At 43.3% G+C, this 25783-nt stretch overlaps 1 pseudogene; it reads left to right on the top strand.

Annotated features, from left to right (window-relative positions):
* The first annotated feature begins 5 nt into the window (after positions 1-5).
* Positions 6-25783, top strand: LOC122750274 (annotated as a pseudogene).

Here is a 25783-nt window from a genome sequence, read left to right as displayed (position 1 = left end):
CTATCATGGACCTTCCCGGGGGTCCCGGGCCGGATCAGGCTCGCCAACCTCCGCAGCCCCCGGGCCGCCCGCCCCGCCGCCGCCGCCACCGCCGCAGCCTCTGGGACCTGGCGTTGCTGGTGTCCGTGCTGGGAGTGCTGCTGGCTGTCGCCACTCAGGGCTACTTGGGCTTCAGGGAGGCTCGGGCCGAAGCGCTGTGGGTCAGGCCCAGCATCGGGAGCGGGGAGGCGGGGAGGCGGGGAGACTTGGGAGGAAGGCGGGGGGAGGGCACCGCGCTGGAGCCCTTTTCCCCTCCCCACCCCCCGCTCAGCTTCTTTCCCCTCCCCATCCCTTCCCCTTCTTCATCCCACTCCTACTCCTCCTTTTCCCCTTCCTCTAACTCCTACATATCACCTCCCCCTTCTCCATCCTTTTTCCTGACTCTTCCTTTCCCCTATATCTTCATGGCGGGGGGTGGGAGGGGTGTCTATCTCTCTGTCTCTCTGTCTCTCTCTGCCTCTCTCTCTGTCTCTCTCTCTGTCTCTCTCTCTCTCTCTCTGTCTCTGTCTCTCTCTCTGTGTCTCTCTCTCTGTCTCTCTCTGTCTCTCTGTCTTTCTCTTTCTCTGTCTCTCTCGTCCCCTTGCCTGTCCCCTCCATTCTCCAAAAGTCCCCTGAACACATACACACACACATACACATACACACACACACACACACACACACACATACACACACACCCCTCTTCAGCTAGTCTTACCCCATTTCCTCACCTCCTCAGCCCTCGGCACTATCCCCACCCCCCAGCATTAGTCACAAATTCCCTTTCACCTTAGATGCCTTCTCAGCCCCGAGCTTGGTACCTACTGAAGCCTAGGTTTCTGAAGATCCACATCTTTTCTCTTACCCGCTGCCACATCATTCCAGGAGAAGGAATCGTCCAATTCCTTATTCTCCACGACTGCAATCTGACCATCATCAGTTAGTAACACCTTTAACATTCACTTCCTCTTATCCAGAACCTTGATGCTGTTGTCTGAGAGGCTTCCAATTTCCTTCCCCCTTCATCTTCTTATCCACCCTTATGCCTGCCTCCATCCAACACCCTGGGCTTACAGTTATAGGTTCTCAAACACCTCAAATCCCATAAGCTGTCTCTCCAGGCAACCTCTGCCGTGCAAAAACAAAAAAAAACAAAAAGTCAAGTGGCCATACCTATTTAACCCCTTTCTCCTGCCTCCCTCCCCCACCCCACCCCGCCCTCCAATCTACTCAGTTTGCCCCAATTGTAAGACTTCTTAATTGTGTCAGATTCCAAGACAGGAAAGTGCAGCCAACAAGCCCCCGGGGAGTCCAGAGGCCTCTCCTTGTATATCCTCAGCCCATCTTTCTGTCCCCTTGTTCTGACACAGGAGGCAGCACGGAAGGCTCTAGGGACAGATGGATTCTTTCTCTTCTCCTCTCTGGACGAGGACAGAGACGTCCACATCAGCCTTAAAGAGTTCAAGCCTGAGGCCAGGAAATTGATAGGTACTTGGGGGCTGAAGAGGAAGACCCTGAGGGAAAATTGGAATCATTTGTACATTTCTCCAACCGAAAGGAACAACCCCATTTCTACCTCTCTGGTCAAGGGAAGGATAAAAGTTATAATTCATTAGAAAAGCTCTTCTCATTAAAGGGTTGTACAAACATTAGACATTATTGATGATCATTATCAGTGATGACAGTGGCAATAATTAAATGACAGGCAAACTAATGACCCCTCAGATTCCCAGAGCTTCTTTCTTCCCAGACTTTATTCTGATCTCATCTTTTCTCACAGGGTAGTATCTGAGACATTTCATGACTGTTGTGTGCCTTCTTACTACTGTCGTTCACAACCCTTCTCCACCTTATCTTGTGCCAGTCTCGTCAGTGTTCTGTAAATCCTTTACAGGATCATAGACTTAGAGCAAAAAGAAATCTCAGAGGCCAGCTTGTCCGATCCCCTCATTTTACAGATAGGGAAACTGAGGCAGGAGGAGAGTGCTCAAGGTCACTCAGTATCACATGTGGGTAGGTTCTCAACTAAAGTCCTTTGGGTCAGCTCACCTCAATGGAGCCCTTCCTTGAAGATAAGAGATTCTTAACCTCTTTTTGTGTTTTGGACCTCTGGCAATCTGTCCAAGCCCATGGTCAGAATAATGTTAAGTGTATAAAACAAAATATATAGTATTGCAAAGGAAATCAATTATAATAAACTACAGTTATCAATATTTTAATAAGTTATAGACTCCCAGTTATAAACTAAAAAGTACCATTGATATAGCATTTTAACGCTTGCAAAGCATTTTACAAATTTTATCTCATTTGATACAACAACCCTGGGAGGTAGTTGCTGTTATTATCCCAATTTCACAGATGAGGAAATGGAGACAAAGGTTAAGTGACTGACCGTGGGTTACATAACAAGTGTCTGAAGATGGATTTGTATTCAGGTCTTCCCGACTTGGGACCAAGCTTTATATCCACTCTTTATCCACTACCAAACTGCCTCCTTTATGAACCCCTGATTTAGATCTCTTGACACTACTTAGAAGCAATGGGAAAGAAGTGCTCTCCATTAGTTATCCTTCATTCTGACTATATGACCACACTACCTCTTCTTGTTCATTATTTGGTCATATATTTATGCTGTTTCTCCTACAAGCCTGGCACTTGATTGCACCATGCACCTCTCCATTGCCTTGTGAGCAGCTGGTCGCTGGAATATTCTTGAGATAGTGGTATTCTGTGCTTCAAAGCCATGTGGGATCACCAGAAAAACATTGGTGTTCAAAAGATGGTCTTTGCTTCAGGGAAAAGTTTGGGGTCATTAAAAATACTGGGCAGTTTCCCAGATACAACCCAGCCTGCTTTCTTCCTGTTCAACTCTGGATCATTGTCCATCAGGAGTGTCTGGCCGAACTATGTAATGAGAGATCTATCTCTGTCATAGTCTGAACAATGTGCCTTCTTTATCCATTTGGTTTTTGCACTGTAAATAGTTGGGCTGGACTCAAATAATTATGGATCTCATATATAACACTGCAGTGTTTGGCAATAGGGTGAAATCAGCATAGTGAAATCCATAAACAGGAGCACCTAAGGAATTTTCACCAATATAGGCCTTACTCTTCCTTTTAGACTCCATGAAAATGGCAGTGAACAAAGTTCTTCCTGTTTTATATCTAATTTGATATTTATCAGAGAAACATGGTAGTAGAGCATAGAGAACTGTCTGTCCTTGGAGTCAAATGACTGGGCTCAAAACAAAGTGTGAACTTAGTCAAATCAATCCTCCATGTGCTGGGTCACCCTCCTAAGATTGTAAGCTGCAAAAGAGCTGCCAGTTTGCACTGGTGAATTCCTCATCTGGGAATTTCCTATACCAATGGAATCATAGGCACATTTGCTATCAATAGAATTACTTGGTCACTAAACAAAATGATGTTACATATCTTTCACATTACTGGAGGTTAATCTTTAAGACAGCATTTTGGGGGCAGCTAGGTGGCATAGTGGATAGAGCACTGGCCCTGGGTTCAGGAGTACCTGAGTTCAAATCCGGCCTCAAACACACACACAAAAAAGCATTTGACTCAGAAGATCAAAATGCTGTCTTATTCTTTTTTTTTTTTTTTAGTGTGGCAATTGGGGTTAAGTGACTTAGTGACTTGCCCAGGGTCACACAGCTAGTAAGTGTTAAGTGTCTGAGGCTGGATTTGAACTCAAGTCCTCCTGAATCCAGGGCTGGTGCTCTATCCATGCTTTTTTTATACTTAAAAATAATAACAATGAGAACTTGTATTCTCTGTATCTTTCAGCCAGTTAATTGCATAACTGGTAGGATGTGGTCTGCTTTTGAATTGTGTTAGCCAAAAACATGTCTCCCTTCTCATATTTTCATCAAGGATGCCCTCAATATGTATATAGATTATTCTCATGAAAATTTTGCAGACATAGGAAAGTAGGCATATGGGTCAGTAGTTACTATCCTCTTTTTAGTAGGCATAATGTCTGTGGGTTGGTTGGTACCTTTCAGGTACCTTGAGAATCAATTCTTCAGTACCACCGAGATTGTGTCATCTTCAGTGCTGTGGGTATACCTGGTCTAGCCCAACTGTTCCTTCCACCTTTGTCTTCTTTCATGTCATTTCCACTTCCCTTACAGCAGTGGTATCAAACTCAAATAGAAATGGATCCCTGCAGGGGCAGCTAGGTGGCATAGTGGATAGCCCACTGGCCCTGAAGTTAGGAGGACCCAAGTTCAAATCTCAACTCAGACACTTACCAACTGTGTGGCCCTGGGCAAGTCACTTAACCCTCATTGACCCGCAAATATATAAATAAATAAATGAAAATTAAATAAAAACATCCTGGCCTACAGAAATGGATCACTGCAGCCACATGTTGGTTTAGAGAACCATAAATGAACATTATCTATGTTTTATTGCATTCATAATTATTTTGTTAAATATTTTCTGATTACAGCTTAATCTGATTCAGCCATACTCACATGCCTCTGTCATACAGCATATCAAGGACTATTATATTAGAGTAGAAATGTAGTGTATTTGCTCTTATTGATAGAGTGAATAGCTTTTTATGGTAATTTTGACAGCTCTCTTCCATTGTCTCATCTGTTCCTTGTCCTTCCAGATTCATCCTTAAATGTTCTCAAAATTGTCTGGCTTAATTAGGTCTCTCATTAAGTTTTCTATAAACATTTCTCCTTCTACTGTTTGTCACTTTAACAAGGTAATACTGCTCATTTTACCACCTTCATAAAATTTTACAAATGAATTTATATTCTAAATAAATCTTGCCCTTGGCTTCCATATTTCTCCTCTTAGAAAGGAAATTGGGCATTTACTGACTGAGATTATTTCTAAGCTTTTCTAGCCTCCTTGCACTGTGACTTATTTATATTGCTTAAACTTCCTTAAAAAGTAGTAATACTCTGTTTCAATGACTGTTCTTTTATCTGTTTCCCTTGTTTTAATGTCAATGGTTCATTTGAAGAGGTCAATTTGGAGACATTTTAATTGCATGCAATAATTTCTCATTTATACTCTATTAATTTGTTGTTGACTTTGAATTTTGCTCTAACAAACCAATAGTTCAACTATATACATAGCTAATAAGGAAATGTCTTGCATATCAGTCATCAATCATTTCCACTCTGCTAAGAAATCATAGTTAGAAACATTAGAGGCCCTCTACTGCAAACCCCTTATTTTAGCCTGAAAATTGCAAGGGGGGGGCAGGGCAATAAGGGTTAAGTGACTTGCCCAGGGTCACACAGCTAGTAAGTGTTAAGTGTCTGAGGCTGGATTTGTTTTTTGGTTTTGTTTTTTGGTGAGGCAATTGGGGTTAAGTGACTTGCCCAGGGTCACACAGCTAGTAAGTGTCCAGTGTCTGTCTGAGTCCAGATTTGAACTCAGGTCTTCCTGAATCCAGGGTCGGTGTTTTATCCACTGCGCCACCTAGCTGCCCTCTTATGCTAAGAAATCAACTTTATTTTTTGTGTGTGATGCTATTAAGTGCTCACCATGTCCAACACCTCACAGCTGCCATTTTTGAAATGTTCATAATACATAGGAGTGAGGCTTCCCTACATACTATGATTTTGGCTTCTCTCATTTCTTAATCCTGAGCCATATTTTCCATCACCCTCTATACCCATATTTGCATAGATGATGCTGAGTGTTAAAATATATATTGGTTTAATTTGGGGGGTTTTTTGTTTGTTTGGTGAGGCAATTGGGGTTAAGTGACTTGCCTAGGATCACACAGCTAGTAATTGTTAAGTGTCTGAGGCCGGATTTGAACTCAGGTCCTCCATTCAGGACCCACCTAGCCGCCCCTATATTGGTTTAATTTAGAGGGTCTCTATTGAATTCTTCATAGTGTTTCTTTGCCTCCTCCCTGTCTACAACAGATTTTGGCATGTAAGTTGTAGTTCTTTCATGTTGGTCTTATTTTGCAAATGCTCACTCATAAGTATTACAATAAGATGACCAAGAGTCCCATGAAATAATGTTTCTTGTTTCCTTTAGATGAACAATAAGCCAACTCCTTTATGTGTCTCTCCAAGAAGAACTTTTCAGATATCCTCCACTTAGATACAACTTTATTTTGTCTTCTGCTTTTATTTGCATTGAGGTTTCCAATATTGATATGATTCAGTTCCTCTGGCAATGTTCAGTGGTTGCTGTTGACAAGGACCTTACTTTCAGAGTACCAACAGTTAATTTTTATAGACAGTCCAAGAAGAGTGTGGTTCTCAGTTTTCCCCTTCTGCCCCTATTCCTACTTATGCAAGAGCAAAAGCAAGGGGCCATATCAGACTGAGAGCTATTTTTAATTTTTATTTGTCATATGGGTTGTGATTCTCCAAAAACTGATCATTTGTGGCTAGTTTGGGGGTGATGAGCCTTTCCATGTATGACTAGAGGACACAAATCCCTTTCAGTAGAACCTACCCAAGCTTGTTCTCTTCCAACATACATGGAAAGCCCAGGGTTACCTCTACACCACAATGAGCCATTAGAGTATGACTTTTATAAACAGCAAATGCTTTCTAAATGAAATGTGTATCCAAATATATACAACTTCATCCTCTAATTTCTGAATGCTTTTGCTTTAAGAAACAATATGGGGGGGGGGGCATCTAGGTGGCGCAGTGGATAAGGCACCAGCCTTGGATTCAGGAGGACCTGAGTTCAAACCCAGCCTCAGCCACTAGCTGTGTGACCCTGGGCAAGTCACTTAACCCTCATTGCCCTGAAAAAAGAAAAAAAATGAAAAAATGAAGAAACAATATGGGGCGGTGGGGGTGGGGGGCAGCTAGGTGGTTCAGTGGTTAAAACTCAGGAGGACCTGAGTTCAAATCCGGCCTCAGACACTTGACACTAGCTGTGTGACCCTGGGCAAGTCACTTAACCCTCATTGCCCTGCAAAAAGCAACAACAAACACAAACAAACAAAAAGAAAGAATACAGGGAGAAATACAGAACTGGAAAAGAACCCCAGGAAATATCTAGGCTAACCCATTTATTTTATAGATAGAAAAATGAAGTTTAGACGTGTGAAAGACTTTCCCAATATCATATAGTTAGGTGGTTGTGGTAGTGCTAGATCAGAATATGACCACTTATCATCTCAAAACTGTGTAACTAGGCTGGCATGATGGATAGAACACTAGAATTGGAGTCAGAGAGATCTGACTTTGAATCCCATCTCAGATTTTATCCTGTGATGGGTCTGCCTGCCTCAAGTCACTCCCCACTCCAATATCCTCCACTCATGCCACTAAAAGTGATCTTCCTAAAAGCACAGCCTTTGACCATGTTACACACACACTTCCAGTGGTTCCAGTTACATCCAGGAGAATATACAAAAACGCTTTATATAGACGCTTTGTATAATTTGTTTTTGCATGTGTCTCCCCTGTTAGATTGTAAGCTTCTTGAGGTCAGGGACTGACTTTTTGCCTCTTTTGTGTGTCCACAGCACTTAGCACAATGCCTGTCCTGTAGCTAGTGCCTAAAACAACCCCTACCTCTGCCAGGCAGGAAAAACTTGTCCCCATTTTTGCAACTAGGAAAAGAGAAAAAGGATTGCAGTCAAGTCTAAGACTCAGCCCCCTCCCATACAGTTCTCTGTCTGAGAACATTTATCCTCTCTGTTTGCCTAATACTTGACAGAGGAGCGTAGGTGGTGCAATGGATATAAATCATGACCTTGAATTCAGGGAGAACCTGAGTTCCAATCTGACCTCAGACACTTGACACTACTAGCTATGTGACCCTGGGCAAGCACTTAACCCCTCATTGCCCTGGAAAAAAAAAAACGTACTTGACAGAGAAAGAATTCTCACACAATAATGGAGAGGGGAACAGAAATACTTTAGGTCGCTGGTACAGCAGAAGAAACTCACAACTGATTCTGTTAATATCTCTATGCTCCATAGCAGCACAGCATCAGTGTCCTTGAGGAGGAAGTGGTCTCAGAATTTACCCACTTGACCTCAGTGAGGAGAAATTTTCTGTGATGGCCAGATTCCAGGCCTCTGCTCCAAGAGACTATGTCCAACAGCAAAAATGGATTCCTGGAGGTAAGCTTGGAGGGAGGACTGAGTGGTAGTGAGCTGGAGGGGCGTATAAGGCCTTAAAGGGGCTTGTGAGGTCTTAGAGACAGATATTGTGAGGTTTCTATTGTGCTCTTTCAGCCCAGTGCCAGCTTGGTCATGTGATGGAGCTGAGAAACCTGAACTGGCGCTATCACGCTCCCTCACGGGAGAGTCCCCTTGTAATATGGAAACGAATACTCAGGGCAAATGGGAAAAGGCTCTGTAGCAAGCCCCTACCTCTGTTTTCCTGTCCTGCTGCCCTGTATTCTCCCCCTTCATAAGGTGCAATTCTCAATCCACTGCCTATAAAGGGATGGATATCCAGAAGTCCTTTGAGTTGGTTTGGAGATGCATTATGTGATTTTAGAGGGAGAGAACAGGAGGGGAGCACCAGAATTCCCTTTTCTAGACCAATATTGAAATGAAGTAATGTTTCCTGTGCATAAATAGAAAGTAACAGAAGAGAATCCCTTCTTTGTAATCGTTAACTCAGGTTAACAATGAGATAAAGTCAATTCGGACACAATGCCTTACAGAGGTTCAAATCCAACCTCTGACAGTTATTATTGTCTGCCTAATCTTGAGTGAGTCACAGCCTCCAGAATTTATGGCTAAGAAAAATTAGTCCTGGGCTGATTTCCATAAGCCCCCAAGACACTTTACCAGACACAACTCCTTGGACATGATATTAAATACACATGATAGGGGGTAGCTAGGTGGCACAGTGGATAAAGCACCAGCCCTGGATTCAGGAGGACCTGAGTTCAAATCCAGCTGTGTGACCCTGGGCAAGTTACTTAACCCTTATTGCCCTGCCCCCCAAAAAAATACACATGATACTAGATTCATTTCATAGGGAACTCTTTGCCCTGCTCACTTACCTTCCTACCCTTCCTTATTATCCCCAACCACAACTCCAGCCTCAGATGAAGTTTCATTGGTCTTCTCAGTGAGAAAGGAGAGAACACTTTATCTTTCTTCTCAGAAAAGGGAAAAGAAAGAAGAATACCTGGAGGCCAAAAAAACAAAGGCTCTGGAGTAGTTGGGCAACTTTAGTAATGTAAAATAGCCTAAGATGTGAAGTGTGATGGAATAAAGGGGTTATAGTCACTTTCACAAGTATCATTCCATGTTACAGGCATTGTGCTGAGTGTGGGGATACAAAAGAAGCAAAAGACAGTCCCTGACCTCAAAAGCTTACGATCCAATGGGGGAGGACAACATGAGGACTTGGTTCCCTTTTCTGGGATTTTAGCCTTGGGCTGGACAAGCAGGCAGCAAGCATTTAAGTGCTTGTTTTGTGCAAGCACTGGGCTAAGCCTTGAGGACACAAACACAAGATAAAGGAGCATAGTGCTGCCCATCAAGGAGCTTGGAGAGGTAAAAAGGATTAGGGGGCTGAGAGGGTACCCATGTGAGGAGACATGATGGCCAAGTCCACAGAATGAAGGACAGCTGACCTGGGCCCTTCCCCAAACTTAGGACTTTGGAAGGAACTCAGCAGTTGGGGGTTTAAAGGGGGGTGGCAGGGTACAGAATGGTGGCGGGATATTCCAGGGTGAGAAGGTTCCAGGTGTTAGGGAAGTTTCAGGGAGAGAAGGTTCAGGTGTTAAGGGAAGTTCTAGGGAGAGAAGGTCCCCAGGTGTTTAAGGGAAGTTCTAAGCAGGAGAAGGTTCCAGGTGTTAAGGGAAGTTCTAGGGGAGAAGGCAGCTAAGTCATGGTGGTGAAAACCAGAGAGTCAGAAGCAAGCTGGAAGGGAAATGAAGCTTGTGGGACATGGACATTACACCCCCTTCTCCTTCTACCCCTCAGCAGGATGGACAGAGAGCCTGATCATAGGGAAGCCAGGGGAGTCTATAAGATTAGGACTAAAATGTTCCTGGAATGACTTTAGAGCTGGAAGGGATTTTTCAAGGCATCTAGTCAAACCCCCTCCTGTTACAACTGAGGAAACTAAAGCCCACAGAGACTGAGGCCCTTACTCAAGGTCACAGAGATAACCAGTGGTAAGAGGAGATTCAAAGCCAGGTCCTCTGCCTTTTTTTTTTTAAGTTTTTTTTTTTTTAGTGAGGCAATTGGGGTTAAGTGACTTGCCCCAGGGTCACAAGCTAGTAAGTGTTAAGTGTCTGAGGCCGGATTTTGAACTCAGGTACTCCCTGAATCCCAGGGCGGGTGCTCTATCCACTGTGCCCACCTAGCTGCCCCCGGTCCTTCGGCCTTTTTAACGAAGCACACCAGTACTTTACATGTACATTGAGTCCATTAAGACCCCCAGAACGTTTTCAGACAAAATTCTCAACTACCTAACCACAAAAGCAATTAACAACAGTGTTGCCAAGGACCAAAAAGCATCCATTTCTTATCTAAAGTTATGGAGTAGAGGAACTGTGCTGCTGGGAGCACGATTTCAGGTCTGATTGTGAGGTGCAGGCACCCCTTCACCTTTTAAAGAGACCTCAGTTTGCCTTCAGTGTTACCTCCTCCCATTCTCTATGTGCCCTGCCCTCGACTTATTCCCAATATTTTCTCAGCTCTGTACCCTGTTCAACAATGTTCCTTTTGCCAGGAATAACCTCCCTTCCCCAGCTACAAGACTCAAAGTCAAAATTTCTTTGCAAGCCTAATTACCATCAAAGAGAGCATCTCATTCCCCCCTTTTCTCTTTTAAGGGTTAGCTCCCATATTTAAGGCAAAAGTGAACAACCATTGATCAATTAGCTTAACTTCCTCTTCAGGCTTAGAGGGGGAAAGCCCCTGTGCACAAATTTGGGGGAGCAGTCAATTTCTCCCTTCCACTTTTCAGTTGTCATTCTAAGTATTTTTCTCCTAACTACACTAACACATGTTGGGAGAATATGAATCATAGAGACACTGGAACTGAGGGAAACTCTGAACTCACTTAAATTAACCCATCCATTGGAACCCACAGAGAAACAAAAGGAGAAACTTGTTGGGACGTCCGCTGTCCTCCTAACCATAGCCTTTTCATCTCATAAAGCTCTGCAGAGATGGCAGTCAGTGTTAATGAGCATCAAAAACCAAGCCCAGAAACACCTAAGGAAAGGAGGGAACAGACAACAGACAATCTTGTTGAGGGTCTGTAAAGGTTCTTCAGACTTTAAAAGGGATGTGAACATATAGACAACATAAATCATCAAGGCAAAGCACCCCACAATGGTTCAGTGAAGATAATAACTGATTCCCTCATGGCAGCACCCTCCTAAAACTCTACTGGTGTGGATAAAGCACCAGCCCTGGATTCAGGAGGACCTGAGTTCAAATCTGCCCTCAAACACTTGACATTTTCTAGCTGTGTGACCCTGGGCAAGTCACTTAACCCTCATTGCCCCACCCAAAAAAAAATTTTAATTAAAAAAAAACTCTACTGGCAAAGAACAAAACAAGATAAGTCAAACAAAAAACAGAACAATTCCACCTAATGGAAACCAGTCAGCTCAAATAGCATCATAAAAACAAAAAGGAAATAAGGGTTTTTTACCTACCTGAAGAAAAAAATAAATAGGGAAGATCCTATGCCTCAGAGAGATGTGGAGAGTCACACTTTATAGTCTCTCCTCAGTCAAACTCTCTTGGGTTCCTGGACAATGTATCGAAAGTAACTATCATAGGCAAACAAGGACCCCACGGCTCAAAGTCTGGAGTGCGGAAGTCAGTTAAGAAGAAACTTTTTTGACATCTCAGCCATGGAGAGAGAGACATGAGCCAACCAAACAAAGTATATTCACCATCTCCACAACATCCATAGAAGAAAATGAAGAAGTAAATCTTGAGGATAGCTATGCCAAATTACCTACTATTGCCAGATACAGGGCTACCATGTCTCATACAAGGGGAGACCAATGGAGTGTACAGTTTTGGATAAGGGTTTAGAATATCTTGCAGTCTACTTTGTCACTGTGAGAAGGACAATCATGATTATGATATTATATCATGAAAGTCTTAGAGATTTGGATTTTTGGCCTATACTTGATCCAATGATCGTCTTGGTAGTCAATGATATAATCAATGGTAAGTTTTAGCCGTTGCAAGTAGACTGGACCAGGGGTAAGTCTAAATTCAAGGAAGGAAGATGATTTGCTCAATGCACACTAAGATGGAAGCTCATTATAAAATGGCGCTCACTTCAAGAGAGGGGAAATACATACCTCTTTCTCTTTGCCTCCATGGGCAGAGTGAAGAAGGATGTATTTAAGAAGGAAGGCAATGAGAAAACATTATCAATACAAATCAGATTTTGAAAAACTGGGCCCCAGAATTGAACACAATACTCAGGTATGGTTTGACCCTAGCAGAGGACAGAATGACTATCACTACTTATTCCTGGAAGCAAAACCAAGATCACCTGAACTTTTTTAATCTATCACATCAGAGTGCTTACTCATTGAGTCCATTGGGACCCCAGAACATTTTCAGACAAAATTATCAACTACCTAAACCATACTTTCCCATTCTGTATTTATGAAACTAATTTTTACCTCTTCTTTATTCCCATAGCACCTTATTTGCTCCTCTTTTATGATATTTATCTTCTTATACATAAAATTATCATTCCACCTACTAGATTGTAAGCACCATGAGAGTAAAGCCTGTCATATTTGTCTCTACATACATTCCAATAATAGGAGATAATCTTGTAAAAAGATTTATGGAATCAAATTAGTATAAATGGTTGTTGTTTGTCCTTCATTCTCAAAGAGGACCATGACATTGGGGTTATGTCATGACTTGCCCTGAATTGGATTTAAGTGAGGGAGAGCTGTGCGAGGTTACCAACCTCACTCTTTCCTCCAGAGCCATCTGGGTCCAGTGGCAAGATATATATTAGGATTGGAGATAGCCCAGATGTTTAGGGCAATTGGGGTTAAGCAACTTGCCCAGGGTCACAGAGATCTAGTAAGTGCCTGAGGTGAGATTTGAACTGGGTCCTCCTGACTCCAGGGCCAGTATTTTTTAATCCACTGTGCCAACAGCTACCCACTATAGATAGTAAGCCCTAAAAGTGTTCAAAGAAGGAAGAGATGAATGCGAAATGTTTCAGAATATACATATCCTGCGGCTGAAAGATGGGTAGGGCAGATAAAAGAGAAGAGAAAAGAAGTATATTCACATGAGAACATGATGAGCAAAAGTATTGAGGCTGGGATATCTTCTTGGGAAAGTCAGTAAACCAGTTGGACTTCAGCAGAGAATAGTTACAGTATAGAATTAGGAAGTATATCTGAAAATAGGCAGGGATCCTACACCAGGTGAAAGCCAGTGGCATCAAAGCCAGAGGACCAAGCACCCAGATCTCTCTGTGTAGAACAGTGAGGCCCTTCCTCAGCCTGGGCTGGGCTTTTTGGTAAAATCTCAATTGGGTCTAAACATAGTCTGACTATTCCTGCCTCAGTCTATCTCTAGTCTTCACTGCCTCTTACATACTGTTCTCACTTTCTCCTAGGTTTCTCATCTCACCCTGTCTGGACTTCGGAAATTGGACCATCCCTGATGTAGTGCTCGCCAGTTCTCAGCCGCCAGTTCTTCATCTTCCTGCCACCACAGGAGGATCTGAAGCTGGGTGAGCCCTGGTGGATTATCCCCCAATGAGTTGAAAGCTCGTCTCCCTTCCAATCGCTTCTATCCACCAAGGGCCAGCAGAAAAGAGGTTAGAAAAACCCCAAGTCCCTAGCTCCATCTCTATTCCACCCCTCAAATCTTCCCCTACCACAATAATCAGAGTTTGATATTCTTGCCTCAGGCCTGACCCAGCCTACTTCAGCTCTAACCCAAATTTCTCAGGTCTAATACCCAGCACTAGGGCTGAGGCCCTACCCACAGCCACAAACCTCACCTCCTCTAGACCAGGAGTCCAGATTCTGTGGATATGAGAATCTTTGCTTAGCTCTCCAGTTCCCTATATGTTCCCTTGAACCTGACCCCTTGATAATTCTTAGAGACTGACCTACCAGGTTCCAGATAACCACTCTTCCACCCCAGGGGCCAGGAGGAAAGAAAGAAGTATCAAGGCCTTTGGGGGAAAAAAACACAATTGTCGCAGTCAATTTAAAGGAAAGGTTCCCATCATTTAGCTCATAAATGACATTTTGGCCAGTGACCTATTCCAGCCCCAGGAGAGGCGATGACCTGGAAGAGGCTCCCAAGGTAGTCGGGCCATTGCCTCCCACAGGACTTGATCTATAAACTCCTCAGTATGTTCCACCAAGGCTATTTGTGAAGACCCCGCTTTGGCCCTCAGGGGACAGTGGCCTGCCTCATGGCTTCCAACGACTCTACTACACTGTGGCCTCAGGTGAGTACTGCCTGCCTCCAACATTCCAGACTGTGGGAGTTGGGGGCAAGAGCGCGGTAATGAACAACAGCCAAGAACCATAGGACAGAACACTGAGTGCTACAAGTCTCAGGCTATCAGGGAAGAAGCCCAGGTTATCCCTCAGTTATTGGGGAAGACTTGTCCCTCTGGGAGAACATCGGGATCTCTTCCATCTCTTGCTACTCAGGGAGCCCTTAGTCACTACACAAGAACAGGGACCATAAACAAGCGATTTTGTACCCTTGTACAAGTGGCAATCTCTGTGAAGAGATGGGAAGTGAAGGTAAAGTAATTGTCTCAAAGGAGTTGAAGTCAAGTCCCTGAAGAGGTTCAGGATTTCCTATCGTTTTGCAATCCCCAATTCTTCTAGATCCCTCCTCAAAAGTTTACAGTAGGGGCACCCTAGGTGGTACAATGGATTAAAGCACCAGCTCTGGATTCAGGAGGACCTGAGTTCAAAATCTGGCCTGGACACTTGACACTAGCTATGTGACCTGGGCAAGTCAACTTAACCTCATTGCCCCACAAATGAATGAATGAATGAATAAAATTTAAGAGAATATCAAGGGCAGCTAGGTGGCACAGTGGATAAAGCACTGGCCCTGGATTCAGGAGGACCTGAGTTCAAATACAGCCTCAGACCACTTTTTGACACTTTACTAGCTGTGGACCCGGGGCAAGTCACTTAACCTATTATCCTTCCCCCCCCCCAAAAAAAAAAACATTTTAAAAAGTTTACAGTAGTTGAATTTTTCAATGCCTCTGCCCATCCCAGTGACGTGAAACTAACCCCCAACCCTACCTCCCCTCCACTCTCTTTAAGGAGTGGTTTTTAACGTTTTCTGTGTCACAGAAACCTTAGGCAGTCTGGGTAAACTCTGGACTCCTCAGAATTATATTTTTAAATGCACAAAACAAATACATTAGTTACAGAGTAAACCAATTTTATTATATTACAGTTATCCAAATTTTTTTAAAAAAACAAGTCTGTAAACCCTGCATTAAAGAACACCTACTGAAGGAGTGTTAATAACTCCCCAAAGGTAACTTTCTAAGCCATTCAACCACAACCTCCAACCCTAGCTGTCACTCCCCTATTTGCATTGTCTAAGCTACTGTGAGCAAGGACCATCTTGCTATGTTTCTTGTATTCCCATGGCTTTGTACAGAATGAGAAGTACCATCATCAGTTGCATTTTTCATTCATCAGTTCAAGCACAGAATGAGAGACTTTGTCAACTTCTTTGAATCACCTGACATGGAGGCACCCCACGGGGGCTTGGCTGGCATGTCCAGATGGCCTAATATGGAAGTGCTCTGAGTTCTCTACCCCAAGGATGGGGGAGTCGCCTTGACTGGCTACCAGAACAGGGATTAAAATTGTTGAGAGTTTGTTCCCCTTCCAACGCTGAGATTCTCTAACTTTATCCTTTTGGCCATAGGATCCATGCTGAGTTCCAGCTCAACGAACCACCCCTCTTCCCTTCTGGTTCTCTCCAGGACAGTTCACTGGGCATGTTGTTCTCTCCAAAGATTCCTCACACGTCCGTGACTTCAAGCTCTTTGTGCCCCAATCACAATGTCAGGTTCCGTAACCCTTCCAGGGCAATTCAGCCAAGTGAAGGAACCCCATCAGACAATCCAAGAGTTGGGACCCTGACTTGTTCTAGACATCAGAATGCTCTCACCATCACTTTCAAGGTTCCCTTCCTAATCCCTCAGAAATACTCTGCTGGGAGGGATCTGAACCAGCTGCTTTGGCTAGGAGGAGCCCAAGGCACAACCCTGAAAGTCCATGTACTCTTCTCATATGACCTAGGATAGGAGAGGATAGTTGCTCCTTACCTCGGGAGGTCAAAAGCTCCCCAAAGTGGTAGACCTGAAGATTACATGTGATAGTGTCGCCTCCCTATGACATTCCCTAGCTTATCAGTTATGAGGGCTCTCCACTTACCTAGAGAAAGCCTGGATAGCAGAGACAAGTTGCAGATAGACCCTCTCATGTTTGGATATCCCAGACCTCAGGAGACTTCTGGGTAATAGCTTATGACACATGGAAATGGAAGAGGAAGAGAGGTACAGTTCTGACCCTGGCAGTGTCCTAGGACAACCTCTGGGACTTAGCCTTTTACTCTTATTGAAGGCATTTTACTTACCTAAAACCCAGACTTTCTTTCCATCAACATCTCTCCCTCTTTCACATAAAATCTTGAAGCCCGTCTTGAAGCCATCCATGCCATAAGTATATCCTCAGTCACTGCCTGGTTTGCACTCATCAGAACCTCATATACACTTCTCTTACAAGGCCTCTGAATGTGGAAATGGAATGGCTTTACCAGTATGAAGAAGATGGCAGGGCCAGTAGTGAATTGGACACGGATATTGGCTACCTCCCTCAGGTATGTGTGTGACCTGGTACTTGACTTGGACAGGAGTTTTTTACAATTCTGTCTAGGGGATTCCTGTGATTATAATGCACCAGGAACAAGGTTACAAACAGGAAGGTGAAGCTATCAAATTCACAACTCCCTGCTAGCTATAAAGGAAAAGACTAGCCTAAATGTTTTTGTTATTGTTCAATCGTTCAGTTGTGGTTTTCTCAGCAAAGATACTGGAGTGGTTTGCCATTTGCTTCCCCAGTGTGTCCCATTTTATAGATGAGGAACTGAGGCAAACTGGGGCTGTGACTTGCCCCAGGGTCACCTAGCTAGTAAGTGTATGAGGCCAGATTTGAACTCAGATCTTCTTGACTCTGGGCCTGGTGCTCTATCCACTGTGCCTCCTAGTTGCCCCCATGTAGGACTCTACAAATATACTCTGCCTGAAAATGAATGGCAGATGGGCAGCTGGGTGGTACAGCAGATTAAAGCACTGGCCCTGGATTCAGGAGGACCTGAGTTCAAATCTGGCCTCAATCATTTGACACTTACTAGCTAGGTGACCCTGAGCAAGTCACTTAACCCTCATTGCCCCACAAAAAAAAAAAAAAAGAAAAGAAAATGAATGGCAGATATTCCCCCAAAAGAACTATCTGTTTATGATCTGGTTCCCTTGAAAAGTCATAGCTTTGGTGTCAGTAGTCACTCCACTTTAGGAGAAATACTAGGCAGCCTGTCCATCTGCTTACATTCCTGTTCTTTTGGTGGAATGTAGCTTTGGGCCAGGGGTTATTCTATTTCTATAAGCAATGACAATACCTACTACTTCAATAATAATAAATATTTTCTAAGTGACTACTTTGTGCCAGGCACTGTGCTAATCAATCAAATGCAGAAAAAGAAAGTCCCTGCCCTCAAGGAGCTTAGAATCTAATGGGAGAAAACAACCCAAAAAGGAAGGTGAAAAGGAGTGGGTAAAAAGGGAAGATGAAAAGGAAGGTGAAACAGGGAGGAGGTACTCAAAGCTGGGCCATGATGAAGAAGTCATCCTTAAATGGAAGCTATTTATCATATCTCTACCCTCCAATAGGAGGGCCAGAGGGTAATGAGAAAATGTGAATAGCAAGCCTGATTCGATCTAACAGGATGATGAGTTTTCCCAGTGATAAGTTTCCGGGAGTATGGTGTATTAAGTCAGAAAAATCCCAAAGTCATGGGAAATGAGGAGTTCCTAGCTCACTAGCATTAAACTAGTAGAAGACTTTTGAAGTCTTCATTAAAGACCTACATAGAATTTTATTTCTATTTAACCACAATCCTCATCCTAAAATAGGAAGAATGTGAATAGATTCATTCCTTGGATATGACAGCTCAAAGCTTATTCAGGGCAGAATTCTTTTATAATTTCTCAAAATAAGATGTCCAAGCTCTTTTTATGGTCATGGTTTTTAGGTAGTCTAGTGGTTCTTAAATTACCTCTCCTTCCAAGTCAGTTGTTTTAGATGTGAGATATCTTATATTTATTGCTATTTTTTAAGTCTTTCGACTTTATTTTACTATTTAATGTTATCTTATGGAGTCATTAAATTCTGTTTGGTCCATTCTAGTTTTCAAGTAGTCTGTGACTTGGATTAGAAGTTTTATACCTCTTGTAAAAAGCTGTCAATTCTCCCAGTCTCCTCCAAAGTACTTGCTTATTTTCCAATTATTTCCTCTAGCATTCTCATTACATTATAAAATAATTTTCACTCTTTTTCTAAACTCTTGCTTCATTTATTCCAGGAATTCTAGTTGACCTTGCAACTAAGCAGTGTTTTTCTTTGAGGCTTTTCTTCAGATTTTTAAAAAATTATTTCCTTCTTCTATGTTTGTATCTTAAGCATTTCAAAAGAGATGATATTTTTAATGTGCATTTCACACTATAGACACTTAATAAATGTTTGTTTCCTTTTTAAAAAAAAAAGTAGGAGTTTGGGTTTTTTTAAGTTTACTTCCAGCTGTACATCCTGAATTGAGACTTCAAGTTAAGGTCAGATTCTAAGCCTTTAAAGGAGTATCTTGGCCTTTAGGGGTCTTGATTTGCATTCTCTGGGATCCTACTACTTTTTTCTCTAGATATTGAATACTATGCTCTTCAAGAATATCTAGGACAGCTCAGACCAGGGACCTGAGACATTTAGTGTACCCAAAGTGGTATGATCTAGGATAAACTATGATTGCTTTCCTCCAATACTGAGCTTTACAAGCTCCTGACCCTGATTCATGTCTGGGTGATACAAATGTAGGCTTGCCCTTGGTTTGAGTTCCAGTTAACTGATGATGACCCCATCCCGCAGGCTCACAGTCAGAGAATTTAAGGCTTCCCCCTGGTCTGACCTCCCTGTTCTGGTTACTTGGCTATTGGCTTCAAACTGAACTGGGGGCTGAATACACAACCACTCTTTAGGGTCAAAGCCACACAACTGCCGCTTTTTTCTGTTCCTACTGCTTGCCTAGTATATAACCTTAGGCCCAAGTTTTGCAGTCCACTAAAGCCCTGGGATCTTTTCCATGTAAATTGATATCCAGTCAATGCTCTCCTATCTTGGATTTGTATAGTAGGTATTTTTTATAGTAGGTATTTTTAAATATAATATGGACTCTTTATTTTTCCCTATTAAATTTCTTCTTAGATTCAGCCCAACAATCTTTCTTTTTGAGATCTTTTTGAAAGCTGGGCCTATCATCCAAAATGTTAGCTGTCCTTCTCAGCTTTGTGACATTTGCAAATTTAATGAGCAAGCTGTCTATTTAAGTGATTGATGAAATGTGTTCAATGGTAAAGAGCTCAGCACCTCGGGTTACTCTACTAGATTTCCCTTTCCACTGACATCAACTCTTTTACCCTTTTAATCTAGTCTATCAACCAGTATGAAATCTACCTAACTGAACATCTGTCTAACCTATATCTCCTCATCTTGTCCACAAGGGTAATATGAAAGATTTAGTCAAATGTTAAGCTAAAATCTAGGTAAACTAACCATAGCATTCCTTTCCTAATCTAATCCTAATAAAAAGAAATTAGGTTAGTCTGGCCTTACTTTTTCTTGAAGGCATCCTGTTACTTAGTGGTCACTACTCCCTTTTCTATAATTTCACAATATATATTCTTAATATTTTTCCAGAAAGCAAAGTCAAGTTCATAGGCCTAGGTTTATAGGTTTCATTCTTTTCCCTTTTTCAAGTTAGAACATTTCCTTTTCTCTAGTTCTGTGCTACCTCTCCTGCTCTCCATAATTGTTCTTCTTGACCTCATGGTATACATTCATAGGGACCAGTCAGGATAGGGTGCAGAGTATGAATTCCAGAAAGATGCTTCCTTCTCACACAAGGACTCAGCTGTGCCTCAAGCACAACCAGAAAATTCACTTGGGATTTGGAGACTCATCACTGACTACTTCTCTCAGATGGAGCTGGAGTCCTGGGGACCCTCAGTAGCAACTGAGATACACAGGAATGGCAAAAGAACCTACAGAAGACCTTCGGGGAAGGCCAGCGAGCTTGTCTTTGAGGACATTGTGTGGCAGGAAGAGATAAGCTGGGAGATGGCAGCCCACCAGCTGGAAGTCGCCATGTACCCCTTCTTGAAGGTAAGGTCATATAGAATGCTAGAGGACAGAATTAGTGGGGCTCCCCAGGTTGGCCCTTCTAACAAAGTTAGCAAGGAGGACAGAAGCTGGGGACACAAAGTGAGATTTAAGTTTTTTAGGATTCCAAGGGGGAAATAAAGGAAGGAGTGCTTTTTGATTGGGGGAAAGTGTGCAAAAGGAAACTTGCATCTTTCTATTACTCCCAATGCCAACGACCAATAGAATAGAGCATGTGGCCCTATCAAAAGTGCTCATTTCGGGGCAGCTAGGTGGCACAGTGGATAAAGCACCAGCCCTGGATTCAGGAGGACCTGAGTTCAAAGCCAGCCTCAGACACTTAACACTTACTGGCTGTGTGACCCTGGGCAAGTCACTTAACCTCTAATTGCCTCTCAAAAACAAAAACAAAAACAAACAAGAATTTAGGGGCAGCTAGATGGTACAGTGGTTAAAGCACCGGCCCTGGATTCAGGAGGACCTGAGTTCAAATCCGGCCTCAGACACTTAATACTAGCTGTGTGACCGTGGGCAAGTCACTTAACCCCCATGGCCTAAAAAAACCAAAACAAAACAAAACAAAAAGTGCTCATTTCCTTATTGGCTACCCACTATGCTTTGGGATGTGTCAGCTTCCTAATAGAAGGAGATTGGGATCCAAGTTAGTACTCAAACTACATAAAGATAGGAATCCTTAGTCCCTCTGGGGGAAGTTATTTACAACAACAAAATTATAGAACACAAGACTAGTAAATCAACCTTGAGGGCATATAATTCCTACCTAATCCATGAATCTCTTAAACAACACCCTCCTAAAAGTGGTTTTCAGACTGTTTAAATACTTCCAATGGCATTTCACTCTCCCTGAAGTAATCCATTCCATTTCATGCCAGTCCTTTTATTAAATCCAAAGCTGAATCCATCATTGATCCTAGTTCTGACTTAAGGAATTAGACCTAGACCCTCTTCTGAGCAGCTAGGTGGTGCAGTGGATAGAGCACAAGCCCTGAAGTTGGAAGGACCTGAGTTCAATCTGACCTCTGACATTTACTAGCTGTGTGACCCTGGGCAAGTCACTTAATCCCAATTGCCTTAAACATCTGGGGCCATCTCCAGTCATCCTGATAATATATCTTGTCATTGGACCCAGATGGCTCTGGAGGAGAAAGTGAGCCTGATGACTTTACACAGCCTTTCCTCACTTAAATCCAATTCATTGCAGGTCATGACATCTGTCATGGTCCTCTTTGAGAACAAAGGACCAAGAGCAGCAAGTTCCTCTTCCCTGTGGCAGCCCTCCAAATAAACATCTGGGCAGCTCCCAAGGCTCCTAGTCAATTTTCTATCTTACAGGTAAAACATCTGCAATTTCTTCAACCATTCCTCATATGGCATTTGTCATTCTGACTATCCTCTTAATGTGTTCCAACTTGCCAGTGTACCATTTAAAATGCAGCTCCCAGACTCAAAACCAGAGAGGAGCTATCCCTTCCTTTGTTTTAGACACTATACTTCTTGATGTACTTTTTTTTTTGTTTTTTGTTTTTTGTTTTGTTTTGTTTTAGTGAGGCAATTGGGGTTAAGTGACTTGCCCAGGGTCACACAGCTAGTAAGTGTTATGTGTCTGAGGCTGGGTTTGAACTCAGGTACTCCTGACTCCAGGGCCGGTGCTCTATCCACTGTGCCACCTAGCTGCCCCCTCAGTTCTGCTATTCCTCCCATGTTTGTGTCACCTGCAAATTTGATAACCATACCCCATTTAACTGCATATTTCTCTCCTGTCTGGTCCCCATGACTATCATAAAGGACTTTGTCAAATGACTTGCTAAAATCTCAGTATACTAAGTGTAGAGCATTCCCATGAGCCCCTGCTCTAGAAACCTCTATTAAAGGAAAATGAAGTACAGCTGGCATAATTTGTTCTTGGTGAATAACTGTCATCTTGTGATGGGCACTTTTATTTCTCGGTGCTCACCAGTCACATGTTAAATAATTTGTTTTAGAATGTTGCCTCAGGTTAATACCAAGCTCATCCATGTATAGTTTGTAGAACCTGTCTTCTTTCTCTCATTAAAAATGTGGACAGGTGTCTCCAGCTTTCCAGCACCATTTCCGTTCACCAAGCAATGGCTCCTGGATTACACCTGTGAAGTTTTTTCCTTTATCTTAGGTTGCATTTTGTCCATGCCAAGAGACATGAACCAATATTCATCTAATGAGCTACCCACCCCTTTTCTTCCTCAAAAGAAGCCTTTGCTATTGTATCATCAGAACATAATTTTTAAGAGGCTACACTGCTTTTTCAGCCATCTTTCCTTATAGACTTGCTAGGAATGAGATCATAACTTTTTCTACAATTTTTAATAATAAACTTGCTCTTTATCTTGCCAAATGAATTTTGGGGGGGAGGCAATTGGGGTTAAGTGACTTGCCCAGGGTCATGCAGCTATTAAGTGTCAAGTGTCTGAGGCCAAATTTGAACTCAGGTCCTCCTGAATCTAGGGCCGGTGCTTTATCCACTGCACCACCTAGCTGCCCCCTCATTCACCTTCTAATAGGATTCTCACACTTACCTAGGGAGGTGGGTGCCACAGGTGGTATTGTCCCCACCTGACATATGTAGAGTTTGTTTCAGGGTCAGAGAGCTCAAGTGGCTCACCACAGTCCCACAAGTTGTGTCAGAGGTGGAATCCCAACAAACCCAGTCCTTGCATGATTCCAAGCCCAGCTTTCCCCCAACTCTACCAAGAAACTACTTCTTAGATGTTACTCTATTGGCCATGTCCAGTTTTGCTCCCATAGTCCTCAGTAGGGAGTTGCTCACCACAAGACTTCTTTGACCAGTAACTGCATTCTGGTTCTTGTTCATCATCCTCATTCTTCCATTGATCCTTGGAGGCTGCTTCTATCTCAGAATATCCAGGAAAACCCTTCATTTTTTTTCTTTTTCATTATCAATAATTTCATTATTAAAGGTCATGTCCAAAATAATAAGTCTTATTCTGTATTTTGAGCCCATTCCTATGTGGCGGGGGTAAGGATCATCTTTCTCTTCTCTTCTGGAATCATGAGTGGTCATTGTACTGATAGGAGTTCTTGAGGGTTTCCAACAACCTTCTGTTCTTATCTTTCCCCTTCTCCCTTGGGTTACATTCTCCCACTATCAACCTCTCAGCCCTGATGTTGAGCACTCATAGTGTCTTCAGAACATTTTCCATCATGGCCTCCTGCTTGAATGATTCCTTCCACCCACTCAAAGAACTCTGTCCTCACTAAAAACTGACACACAGACAGCTACTTGTCAAGACCATTCACCTTCTCTGTAAGTGAGGAGAGACTTGTTTGGACTTTAGAGTCATCTGCCTAAGTTATTTCTTCCAGGAGAAAAGATCATGCTGTTGTTTATCTAAGAGGCCAATGAGACAATTGCCTTGTTTTCCATGAACATGGAAACTGTACTATAGAGTCACAGTTCTTTGCAGCATCCCCTGCAAACTCAGTGGCTAACCACCCCCAACAAACTGCCTTTTTGCTGTTATGTGCATATTAGCACTATGGGCTCTGAGGCTGGAGTCAGAGTCTAGCATTTCCCTCCTGGACCTAAGGAAGCTTTACCCTCATATCTCCCAGGTCACCTACCTGCCTCTTATCAAAGCATTTGAACAAGCCAGGACTGAAAACAAGCTGGTGCACTCCATTGTGCTCTGGGGATCCCTGGATGATCAGTCCTGCTTTGGTGAGGAGTTGCTGGGGAGGTATGATCTCGAGGACTGGGCAAGGGGAAGGGCAAGGGAGAGGGAGGAGGAAGGAGTGGAAGCTTTATGGCAGTCAGAATTCATGAGATTATAGGGCAGCTAGGTGGTGCAGTGGATAAAGCACCAGCCCTGGATTGAGGAGGACCTGAGTTCGAATATGACCTCAAACACTTGACACTTACTAGCTGTGTGACCCTGGGCAAGTCACTTAACCCTTACTGCCCTGCCCCCCCCCAAAAAAAGAATTCATGAGATTTATGAGAATGGAGAGGGATCTGTGAGAGACTCAGTGGTCAAGTTGCATTCTCCACGGAGAGGCCCAGGCTGTCCATGGTCCCCAGCATTCTCTCAAGTAAAAATAACATTCTGCTATTGGGAACAGGTCCTGGACAGAGTCTGCGAGACATAGTCCTGGGAAATTCTCGCATCCTCAAGCTTCTCAAGAAGTATTTTATCAGCAGCTGGTCTCAGGTGCCTGAGCTGGATGAGATTCAGGTGAGCAAGGGTAGGGTTGCTGACGATTCAGCCAGAGCAAGCTTTCAGGAGGCCCGTCAGTGCAAGGAACTGAGAAAAGAGCTTTGTATCTTCTTGTTTGCTTCCAGAAAAACCAATTTAATGAATCTCACAAGAAGTTGGCTGAACTCCTCCTGGAGAAATACAACTCCCATGTGAAGATGTTTCTTTGCCTGCCCAATGGGACTGTGGTTTGTGCCTTCCCCCTTCCCCCTCTGTCTGCCCACTTTCCACAGCCTCCCTTTTGATTCAGCAAACACTAATGTTGATTTTGCACCTACTCTCTGCAAAGGAAATTGGATAGACTTTTTCTCATATCATAGATGCCAAAGCCTTAAAGGATGGATAGAATTTATTAAAATACAGGGGAGCAGGGACTGTATTCTAGGCAGGGAACACTGTATGCATCAAGGTGGAGATAAATGTGACAAGGTGGAAATGAATAGAGAGAGGCAGTAAGAAGAGAAGCCTGGATTTAGTGGCAGATTGGGTGGGAGTTTGGCTACATGAGAGAGTGACATTGTTGACAGGGTGCCCCAGTGACTTCTCTTGTTCTATACCTTCCCTCTCCCGTCTAGTGCCTCTTTGGAAATGTTAGTCCCCTCCCAAGAAGACATGATATGAGATAATTGCTGACGAGTCCTGCAGGAAATTGGTGCCCTCTGCCTGGTGCAGAGGAGCTAGCTGGGAGAGACCCCCAAGTGTTCTCAAACTGTCAGATCACCCATGATTCTCTCAAATCTCATCCCTCTTCCAGATCACTGGCAATCATCTCAATTACAAATGAGCATTTATCAGGCACCTACTATGTGCAAGACCCTGTGCCAAGGACTGGGAATACAAAGGTTTGTTTAATTGAATTTCAGATCCAGGACATAAGTGCTGATGATCTGTACCAAGTCCCGAAGGAAACCAGGAGTGGGTTCCTGCATCCAGTCATGGTATATGAGCGGTTCCTGCAGGAAGGACTTTTCCAAGCTCAGCCCTTTCTCCACAGAAAGCTGGGAGGTTCCTTTAAAAGGAACTAATGGGCAGAGCAAGGCATTCAC

This window comes from Dromiciops gliroides, chromosome 3 (assembly GCF_019393635.1).
Source record: "Dromiciops gliroides isolate mDroGli1 chromosome 3, mDroGli1.pri, whole genome shotgun sequence".
Lineage (NCBI taxonomy): Eukaryota > Metazoa > Chordata > Mammalia > Microbiotheria > Microbiotheriidae > Dromiciops > Dromiciops gliroides.
Note: the sequence above shows the minus strand (reverse complement) of the source record. Positions and strands in the feature narration are given on the sequence as shown.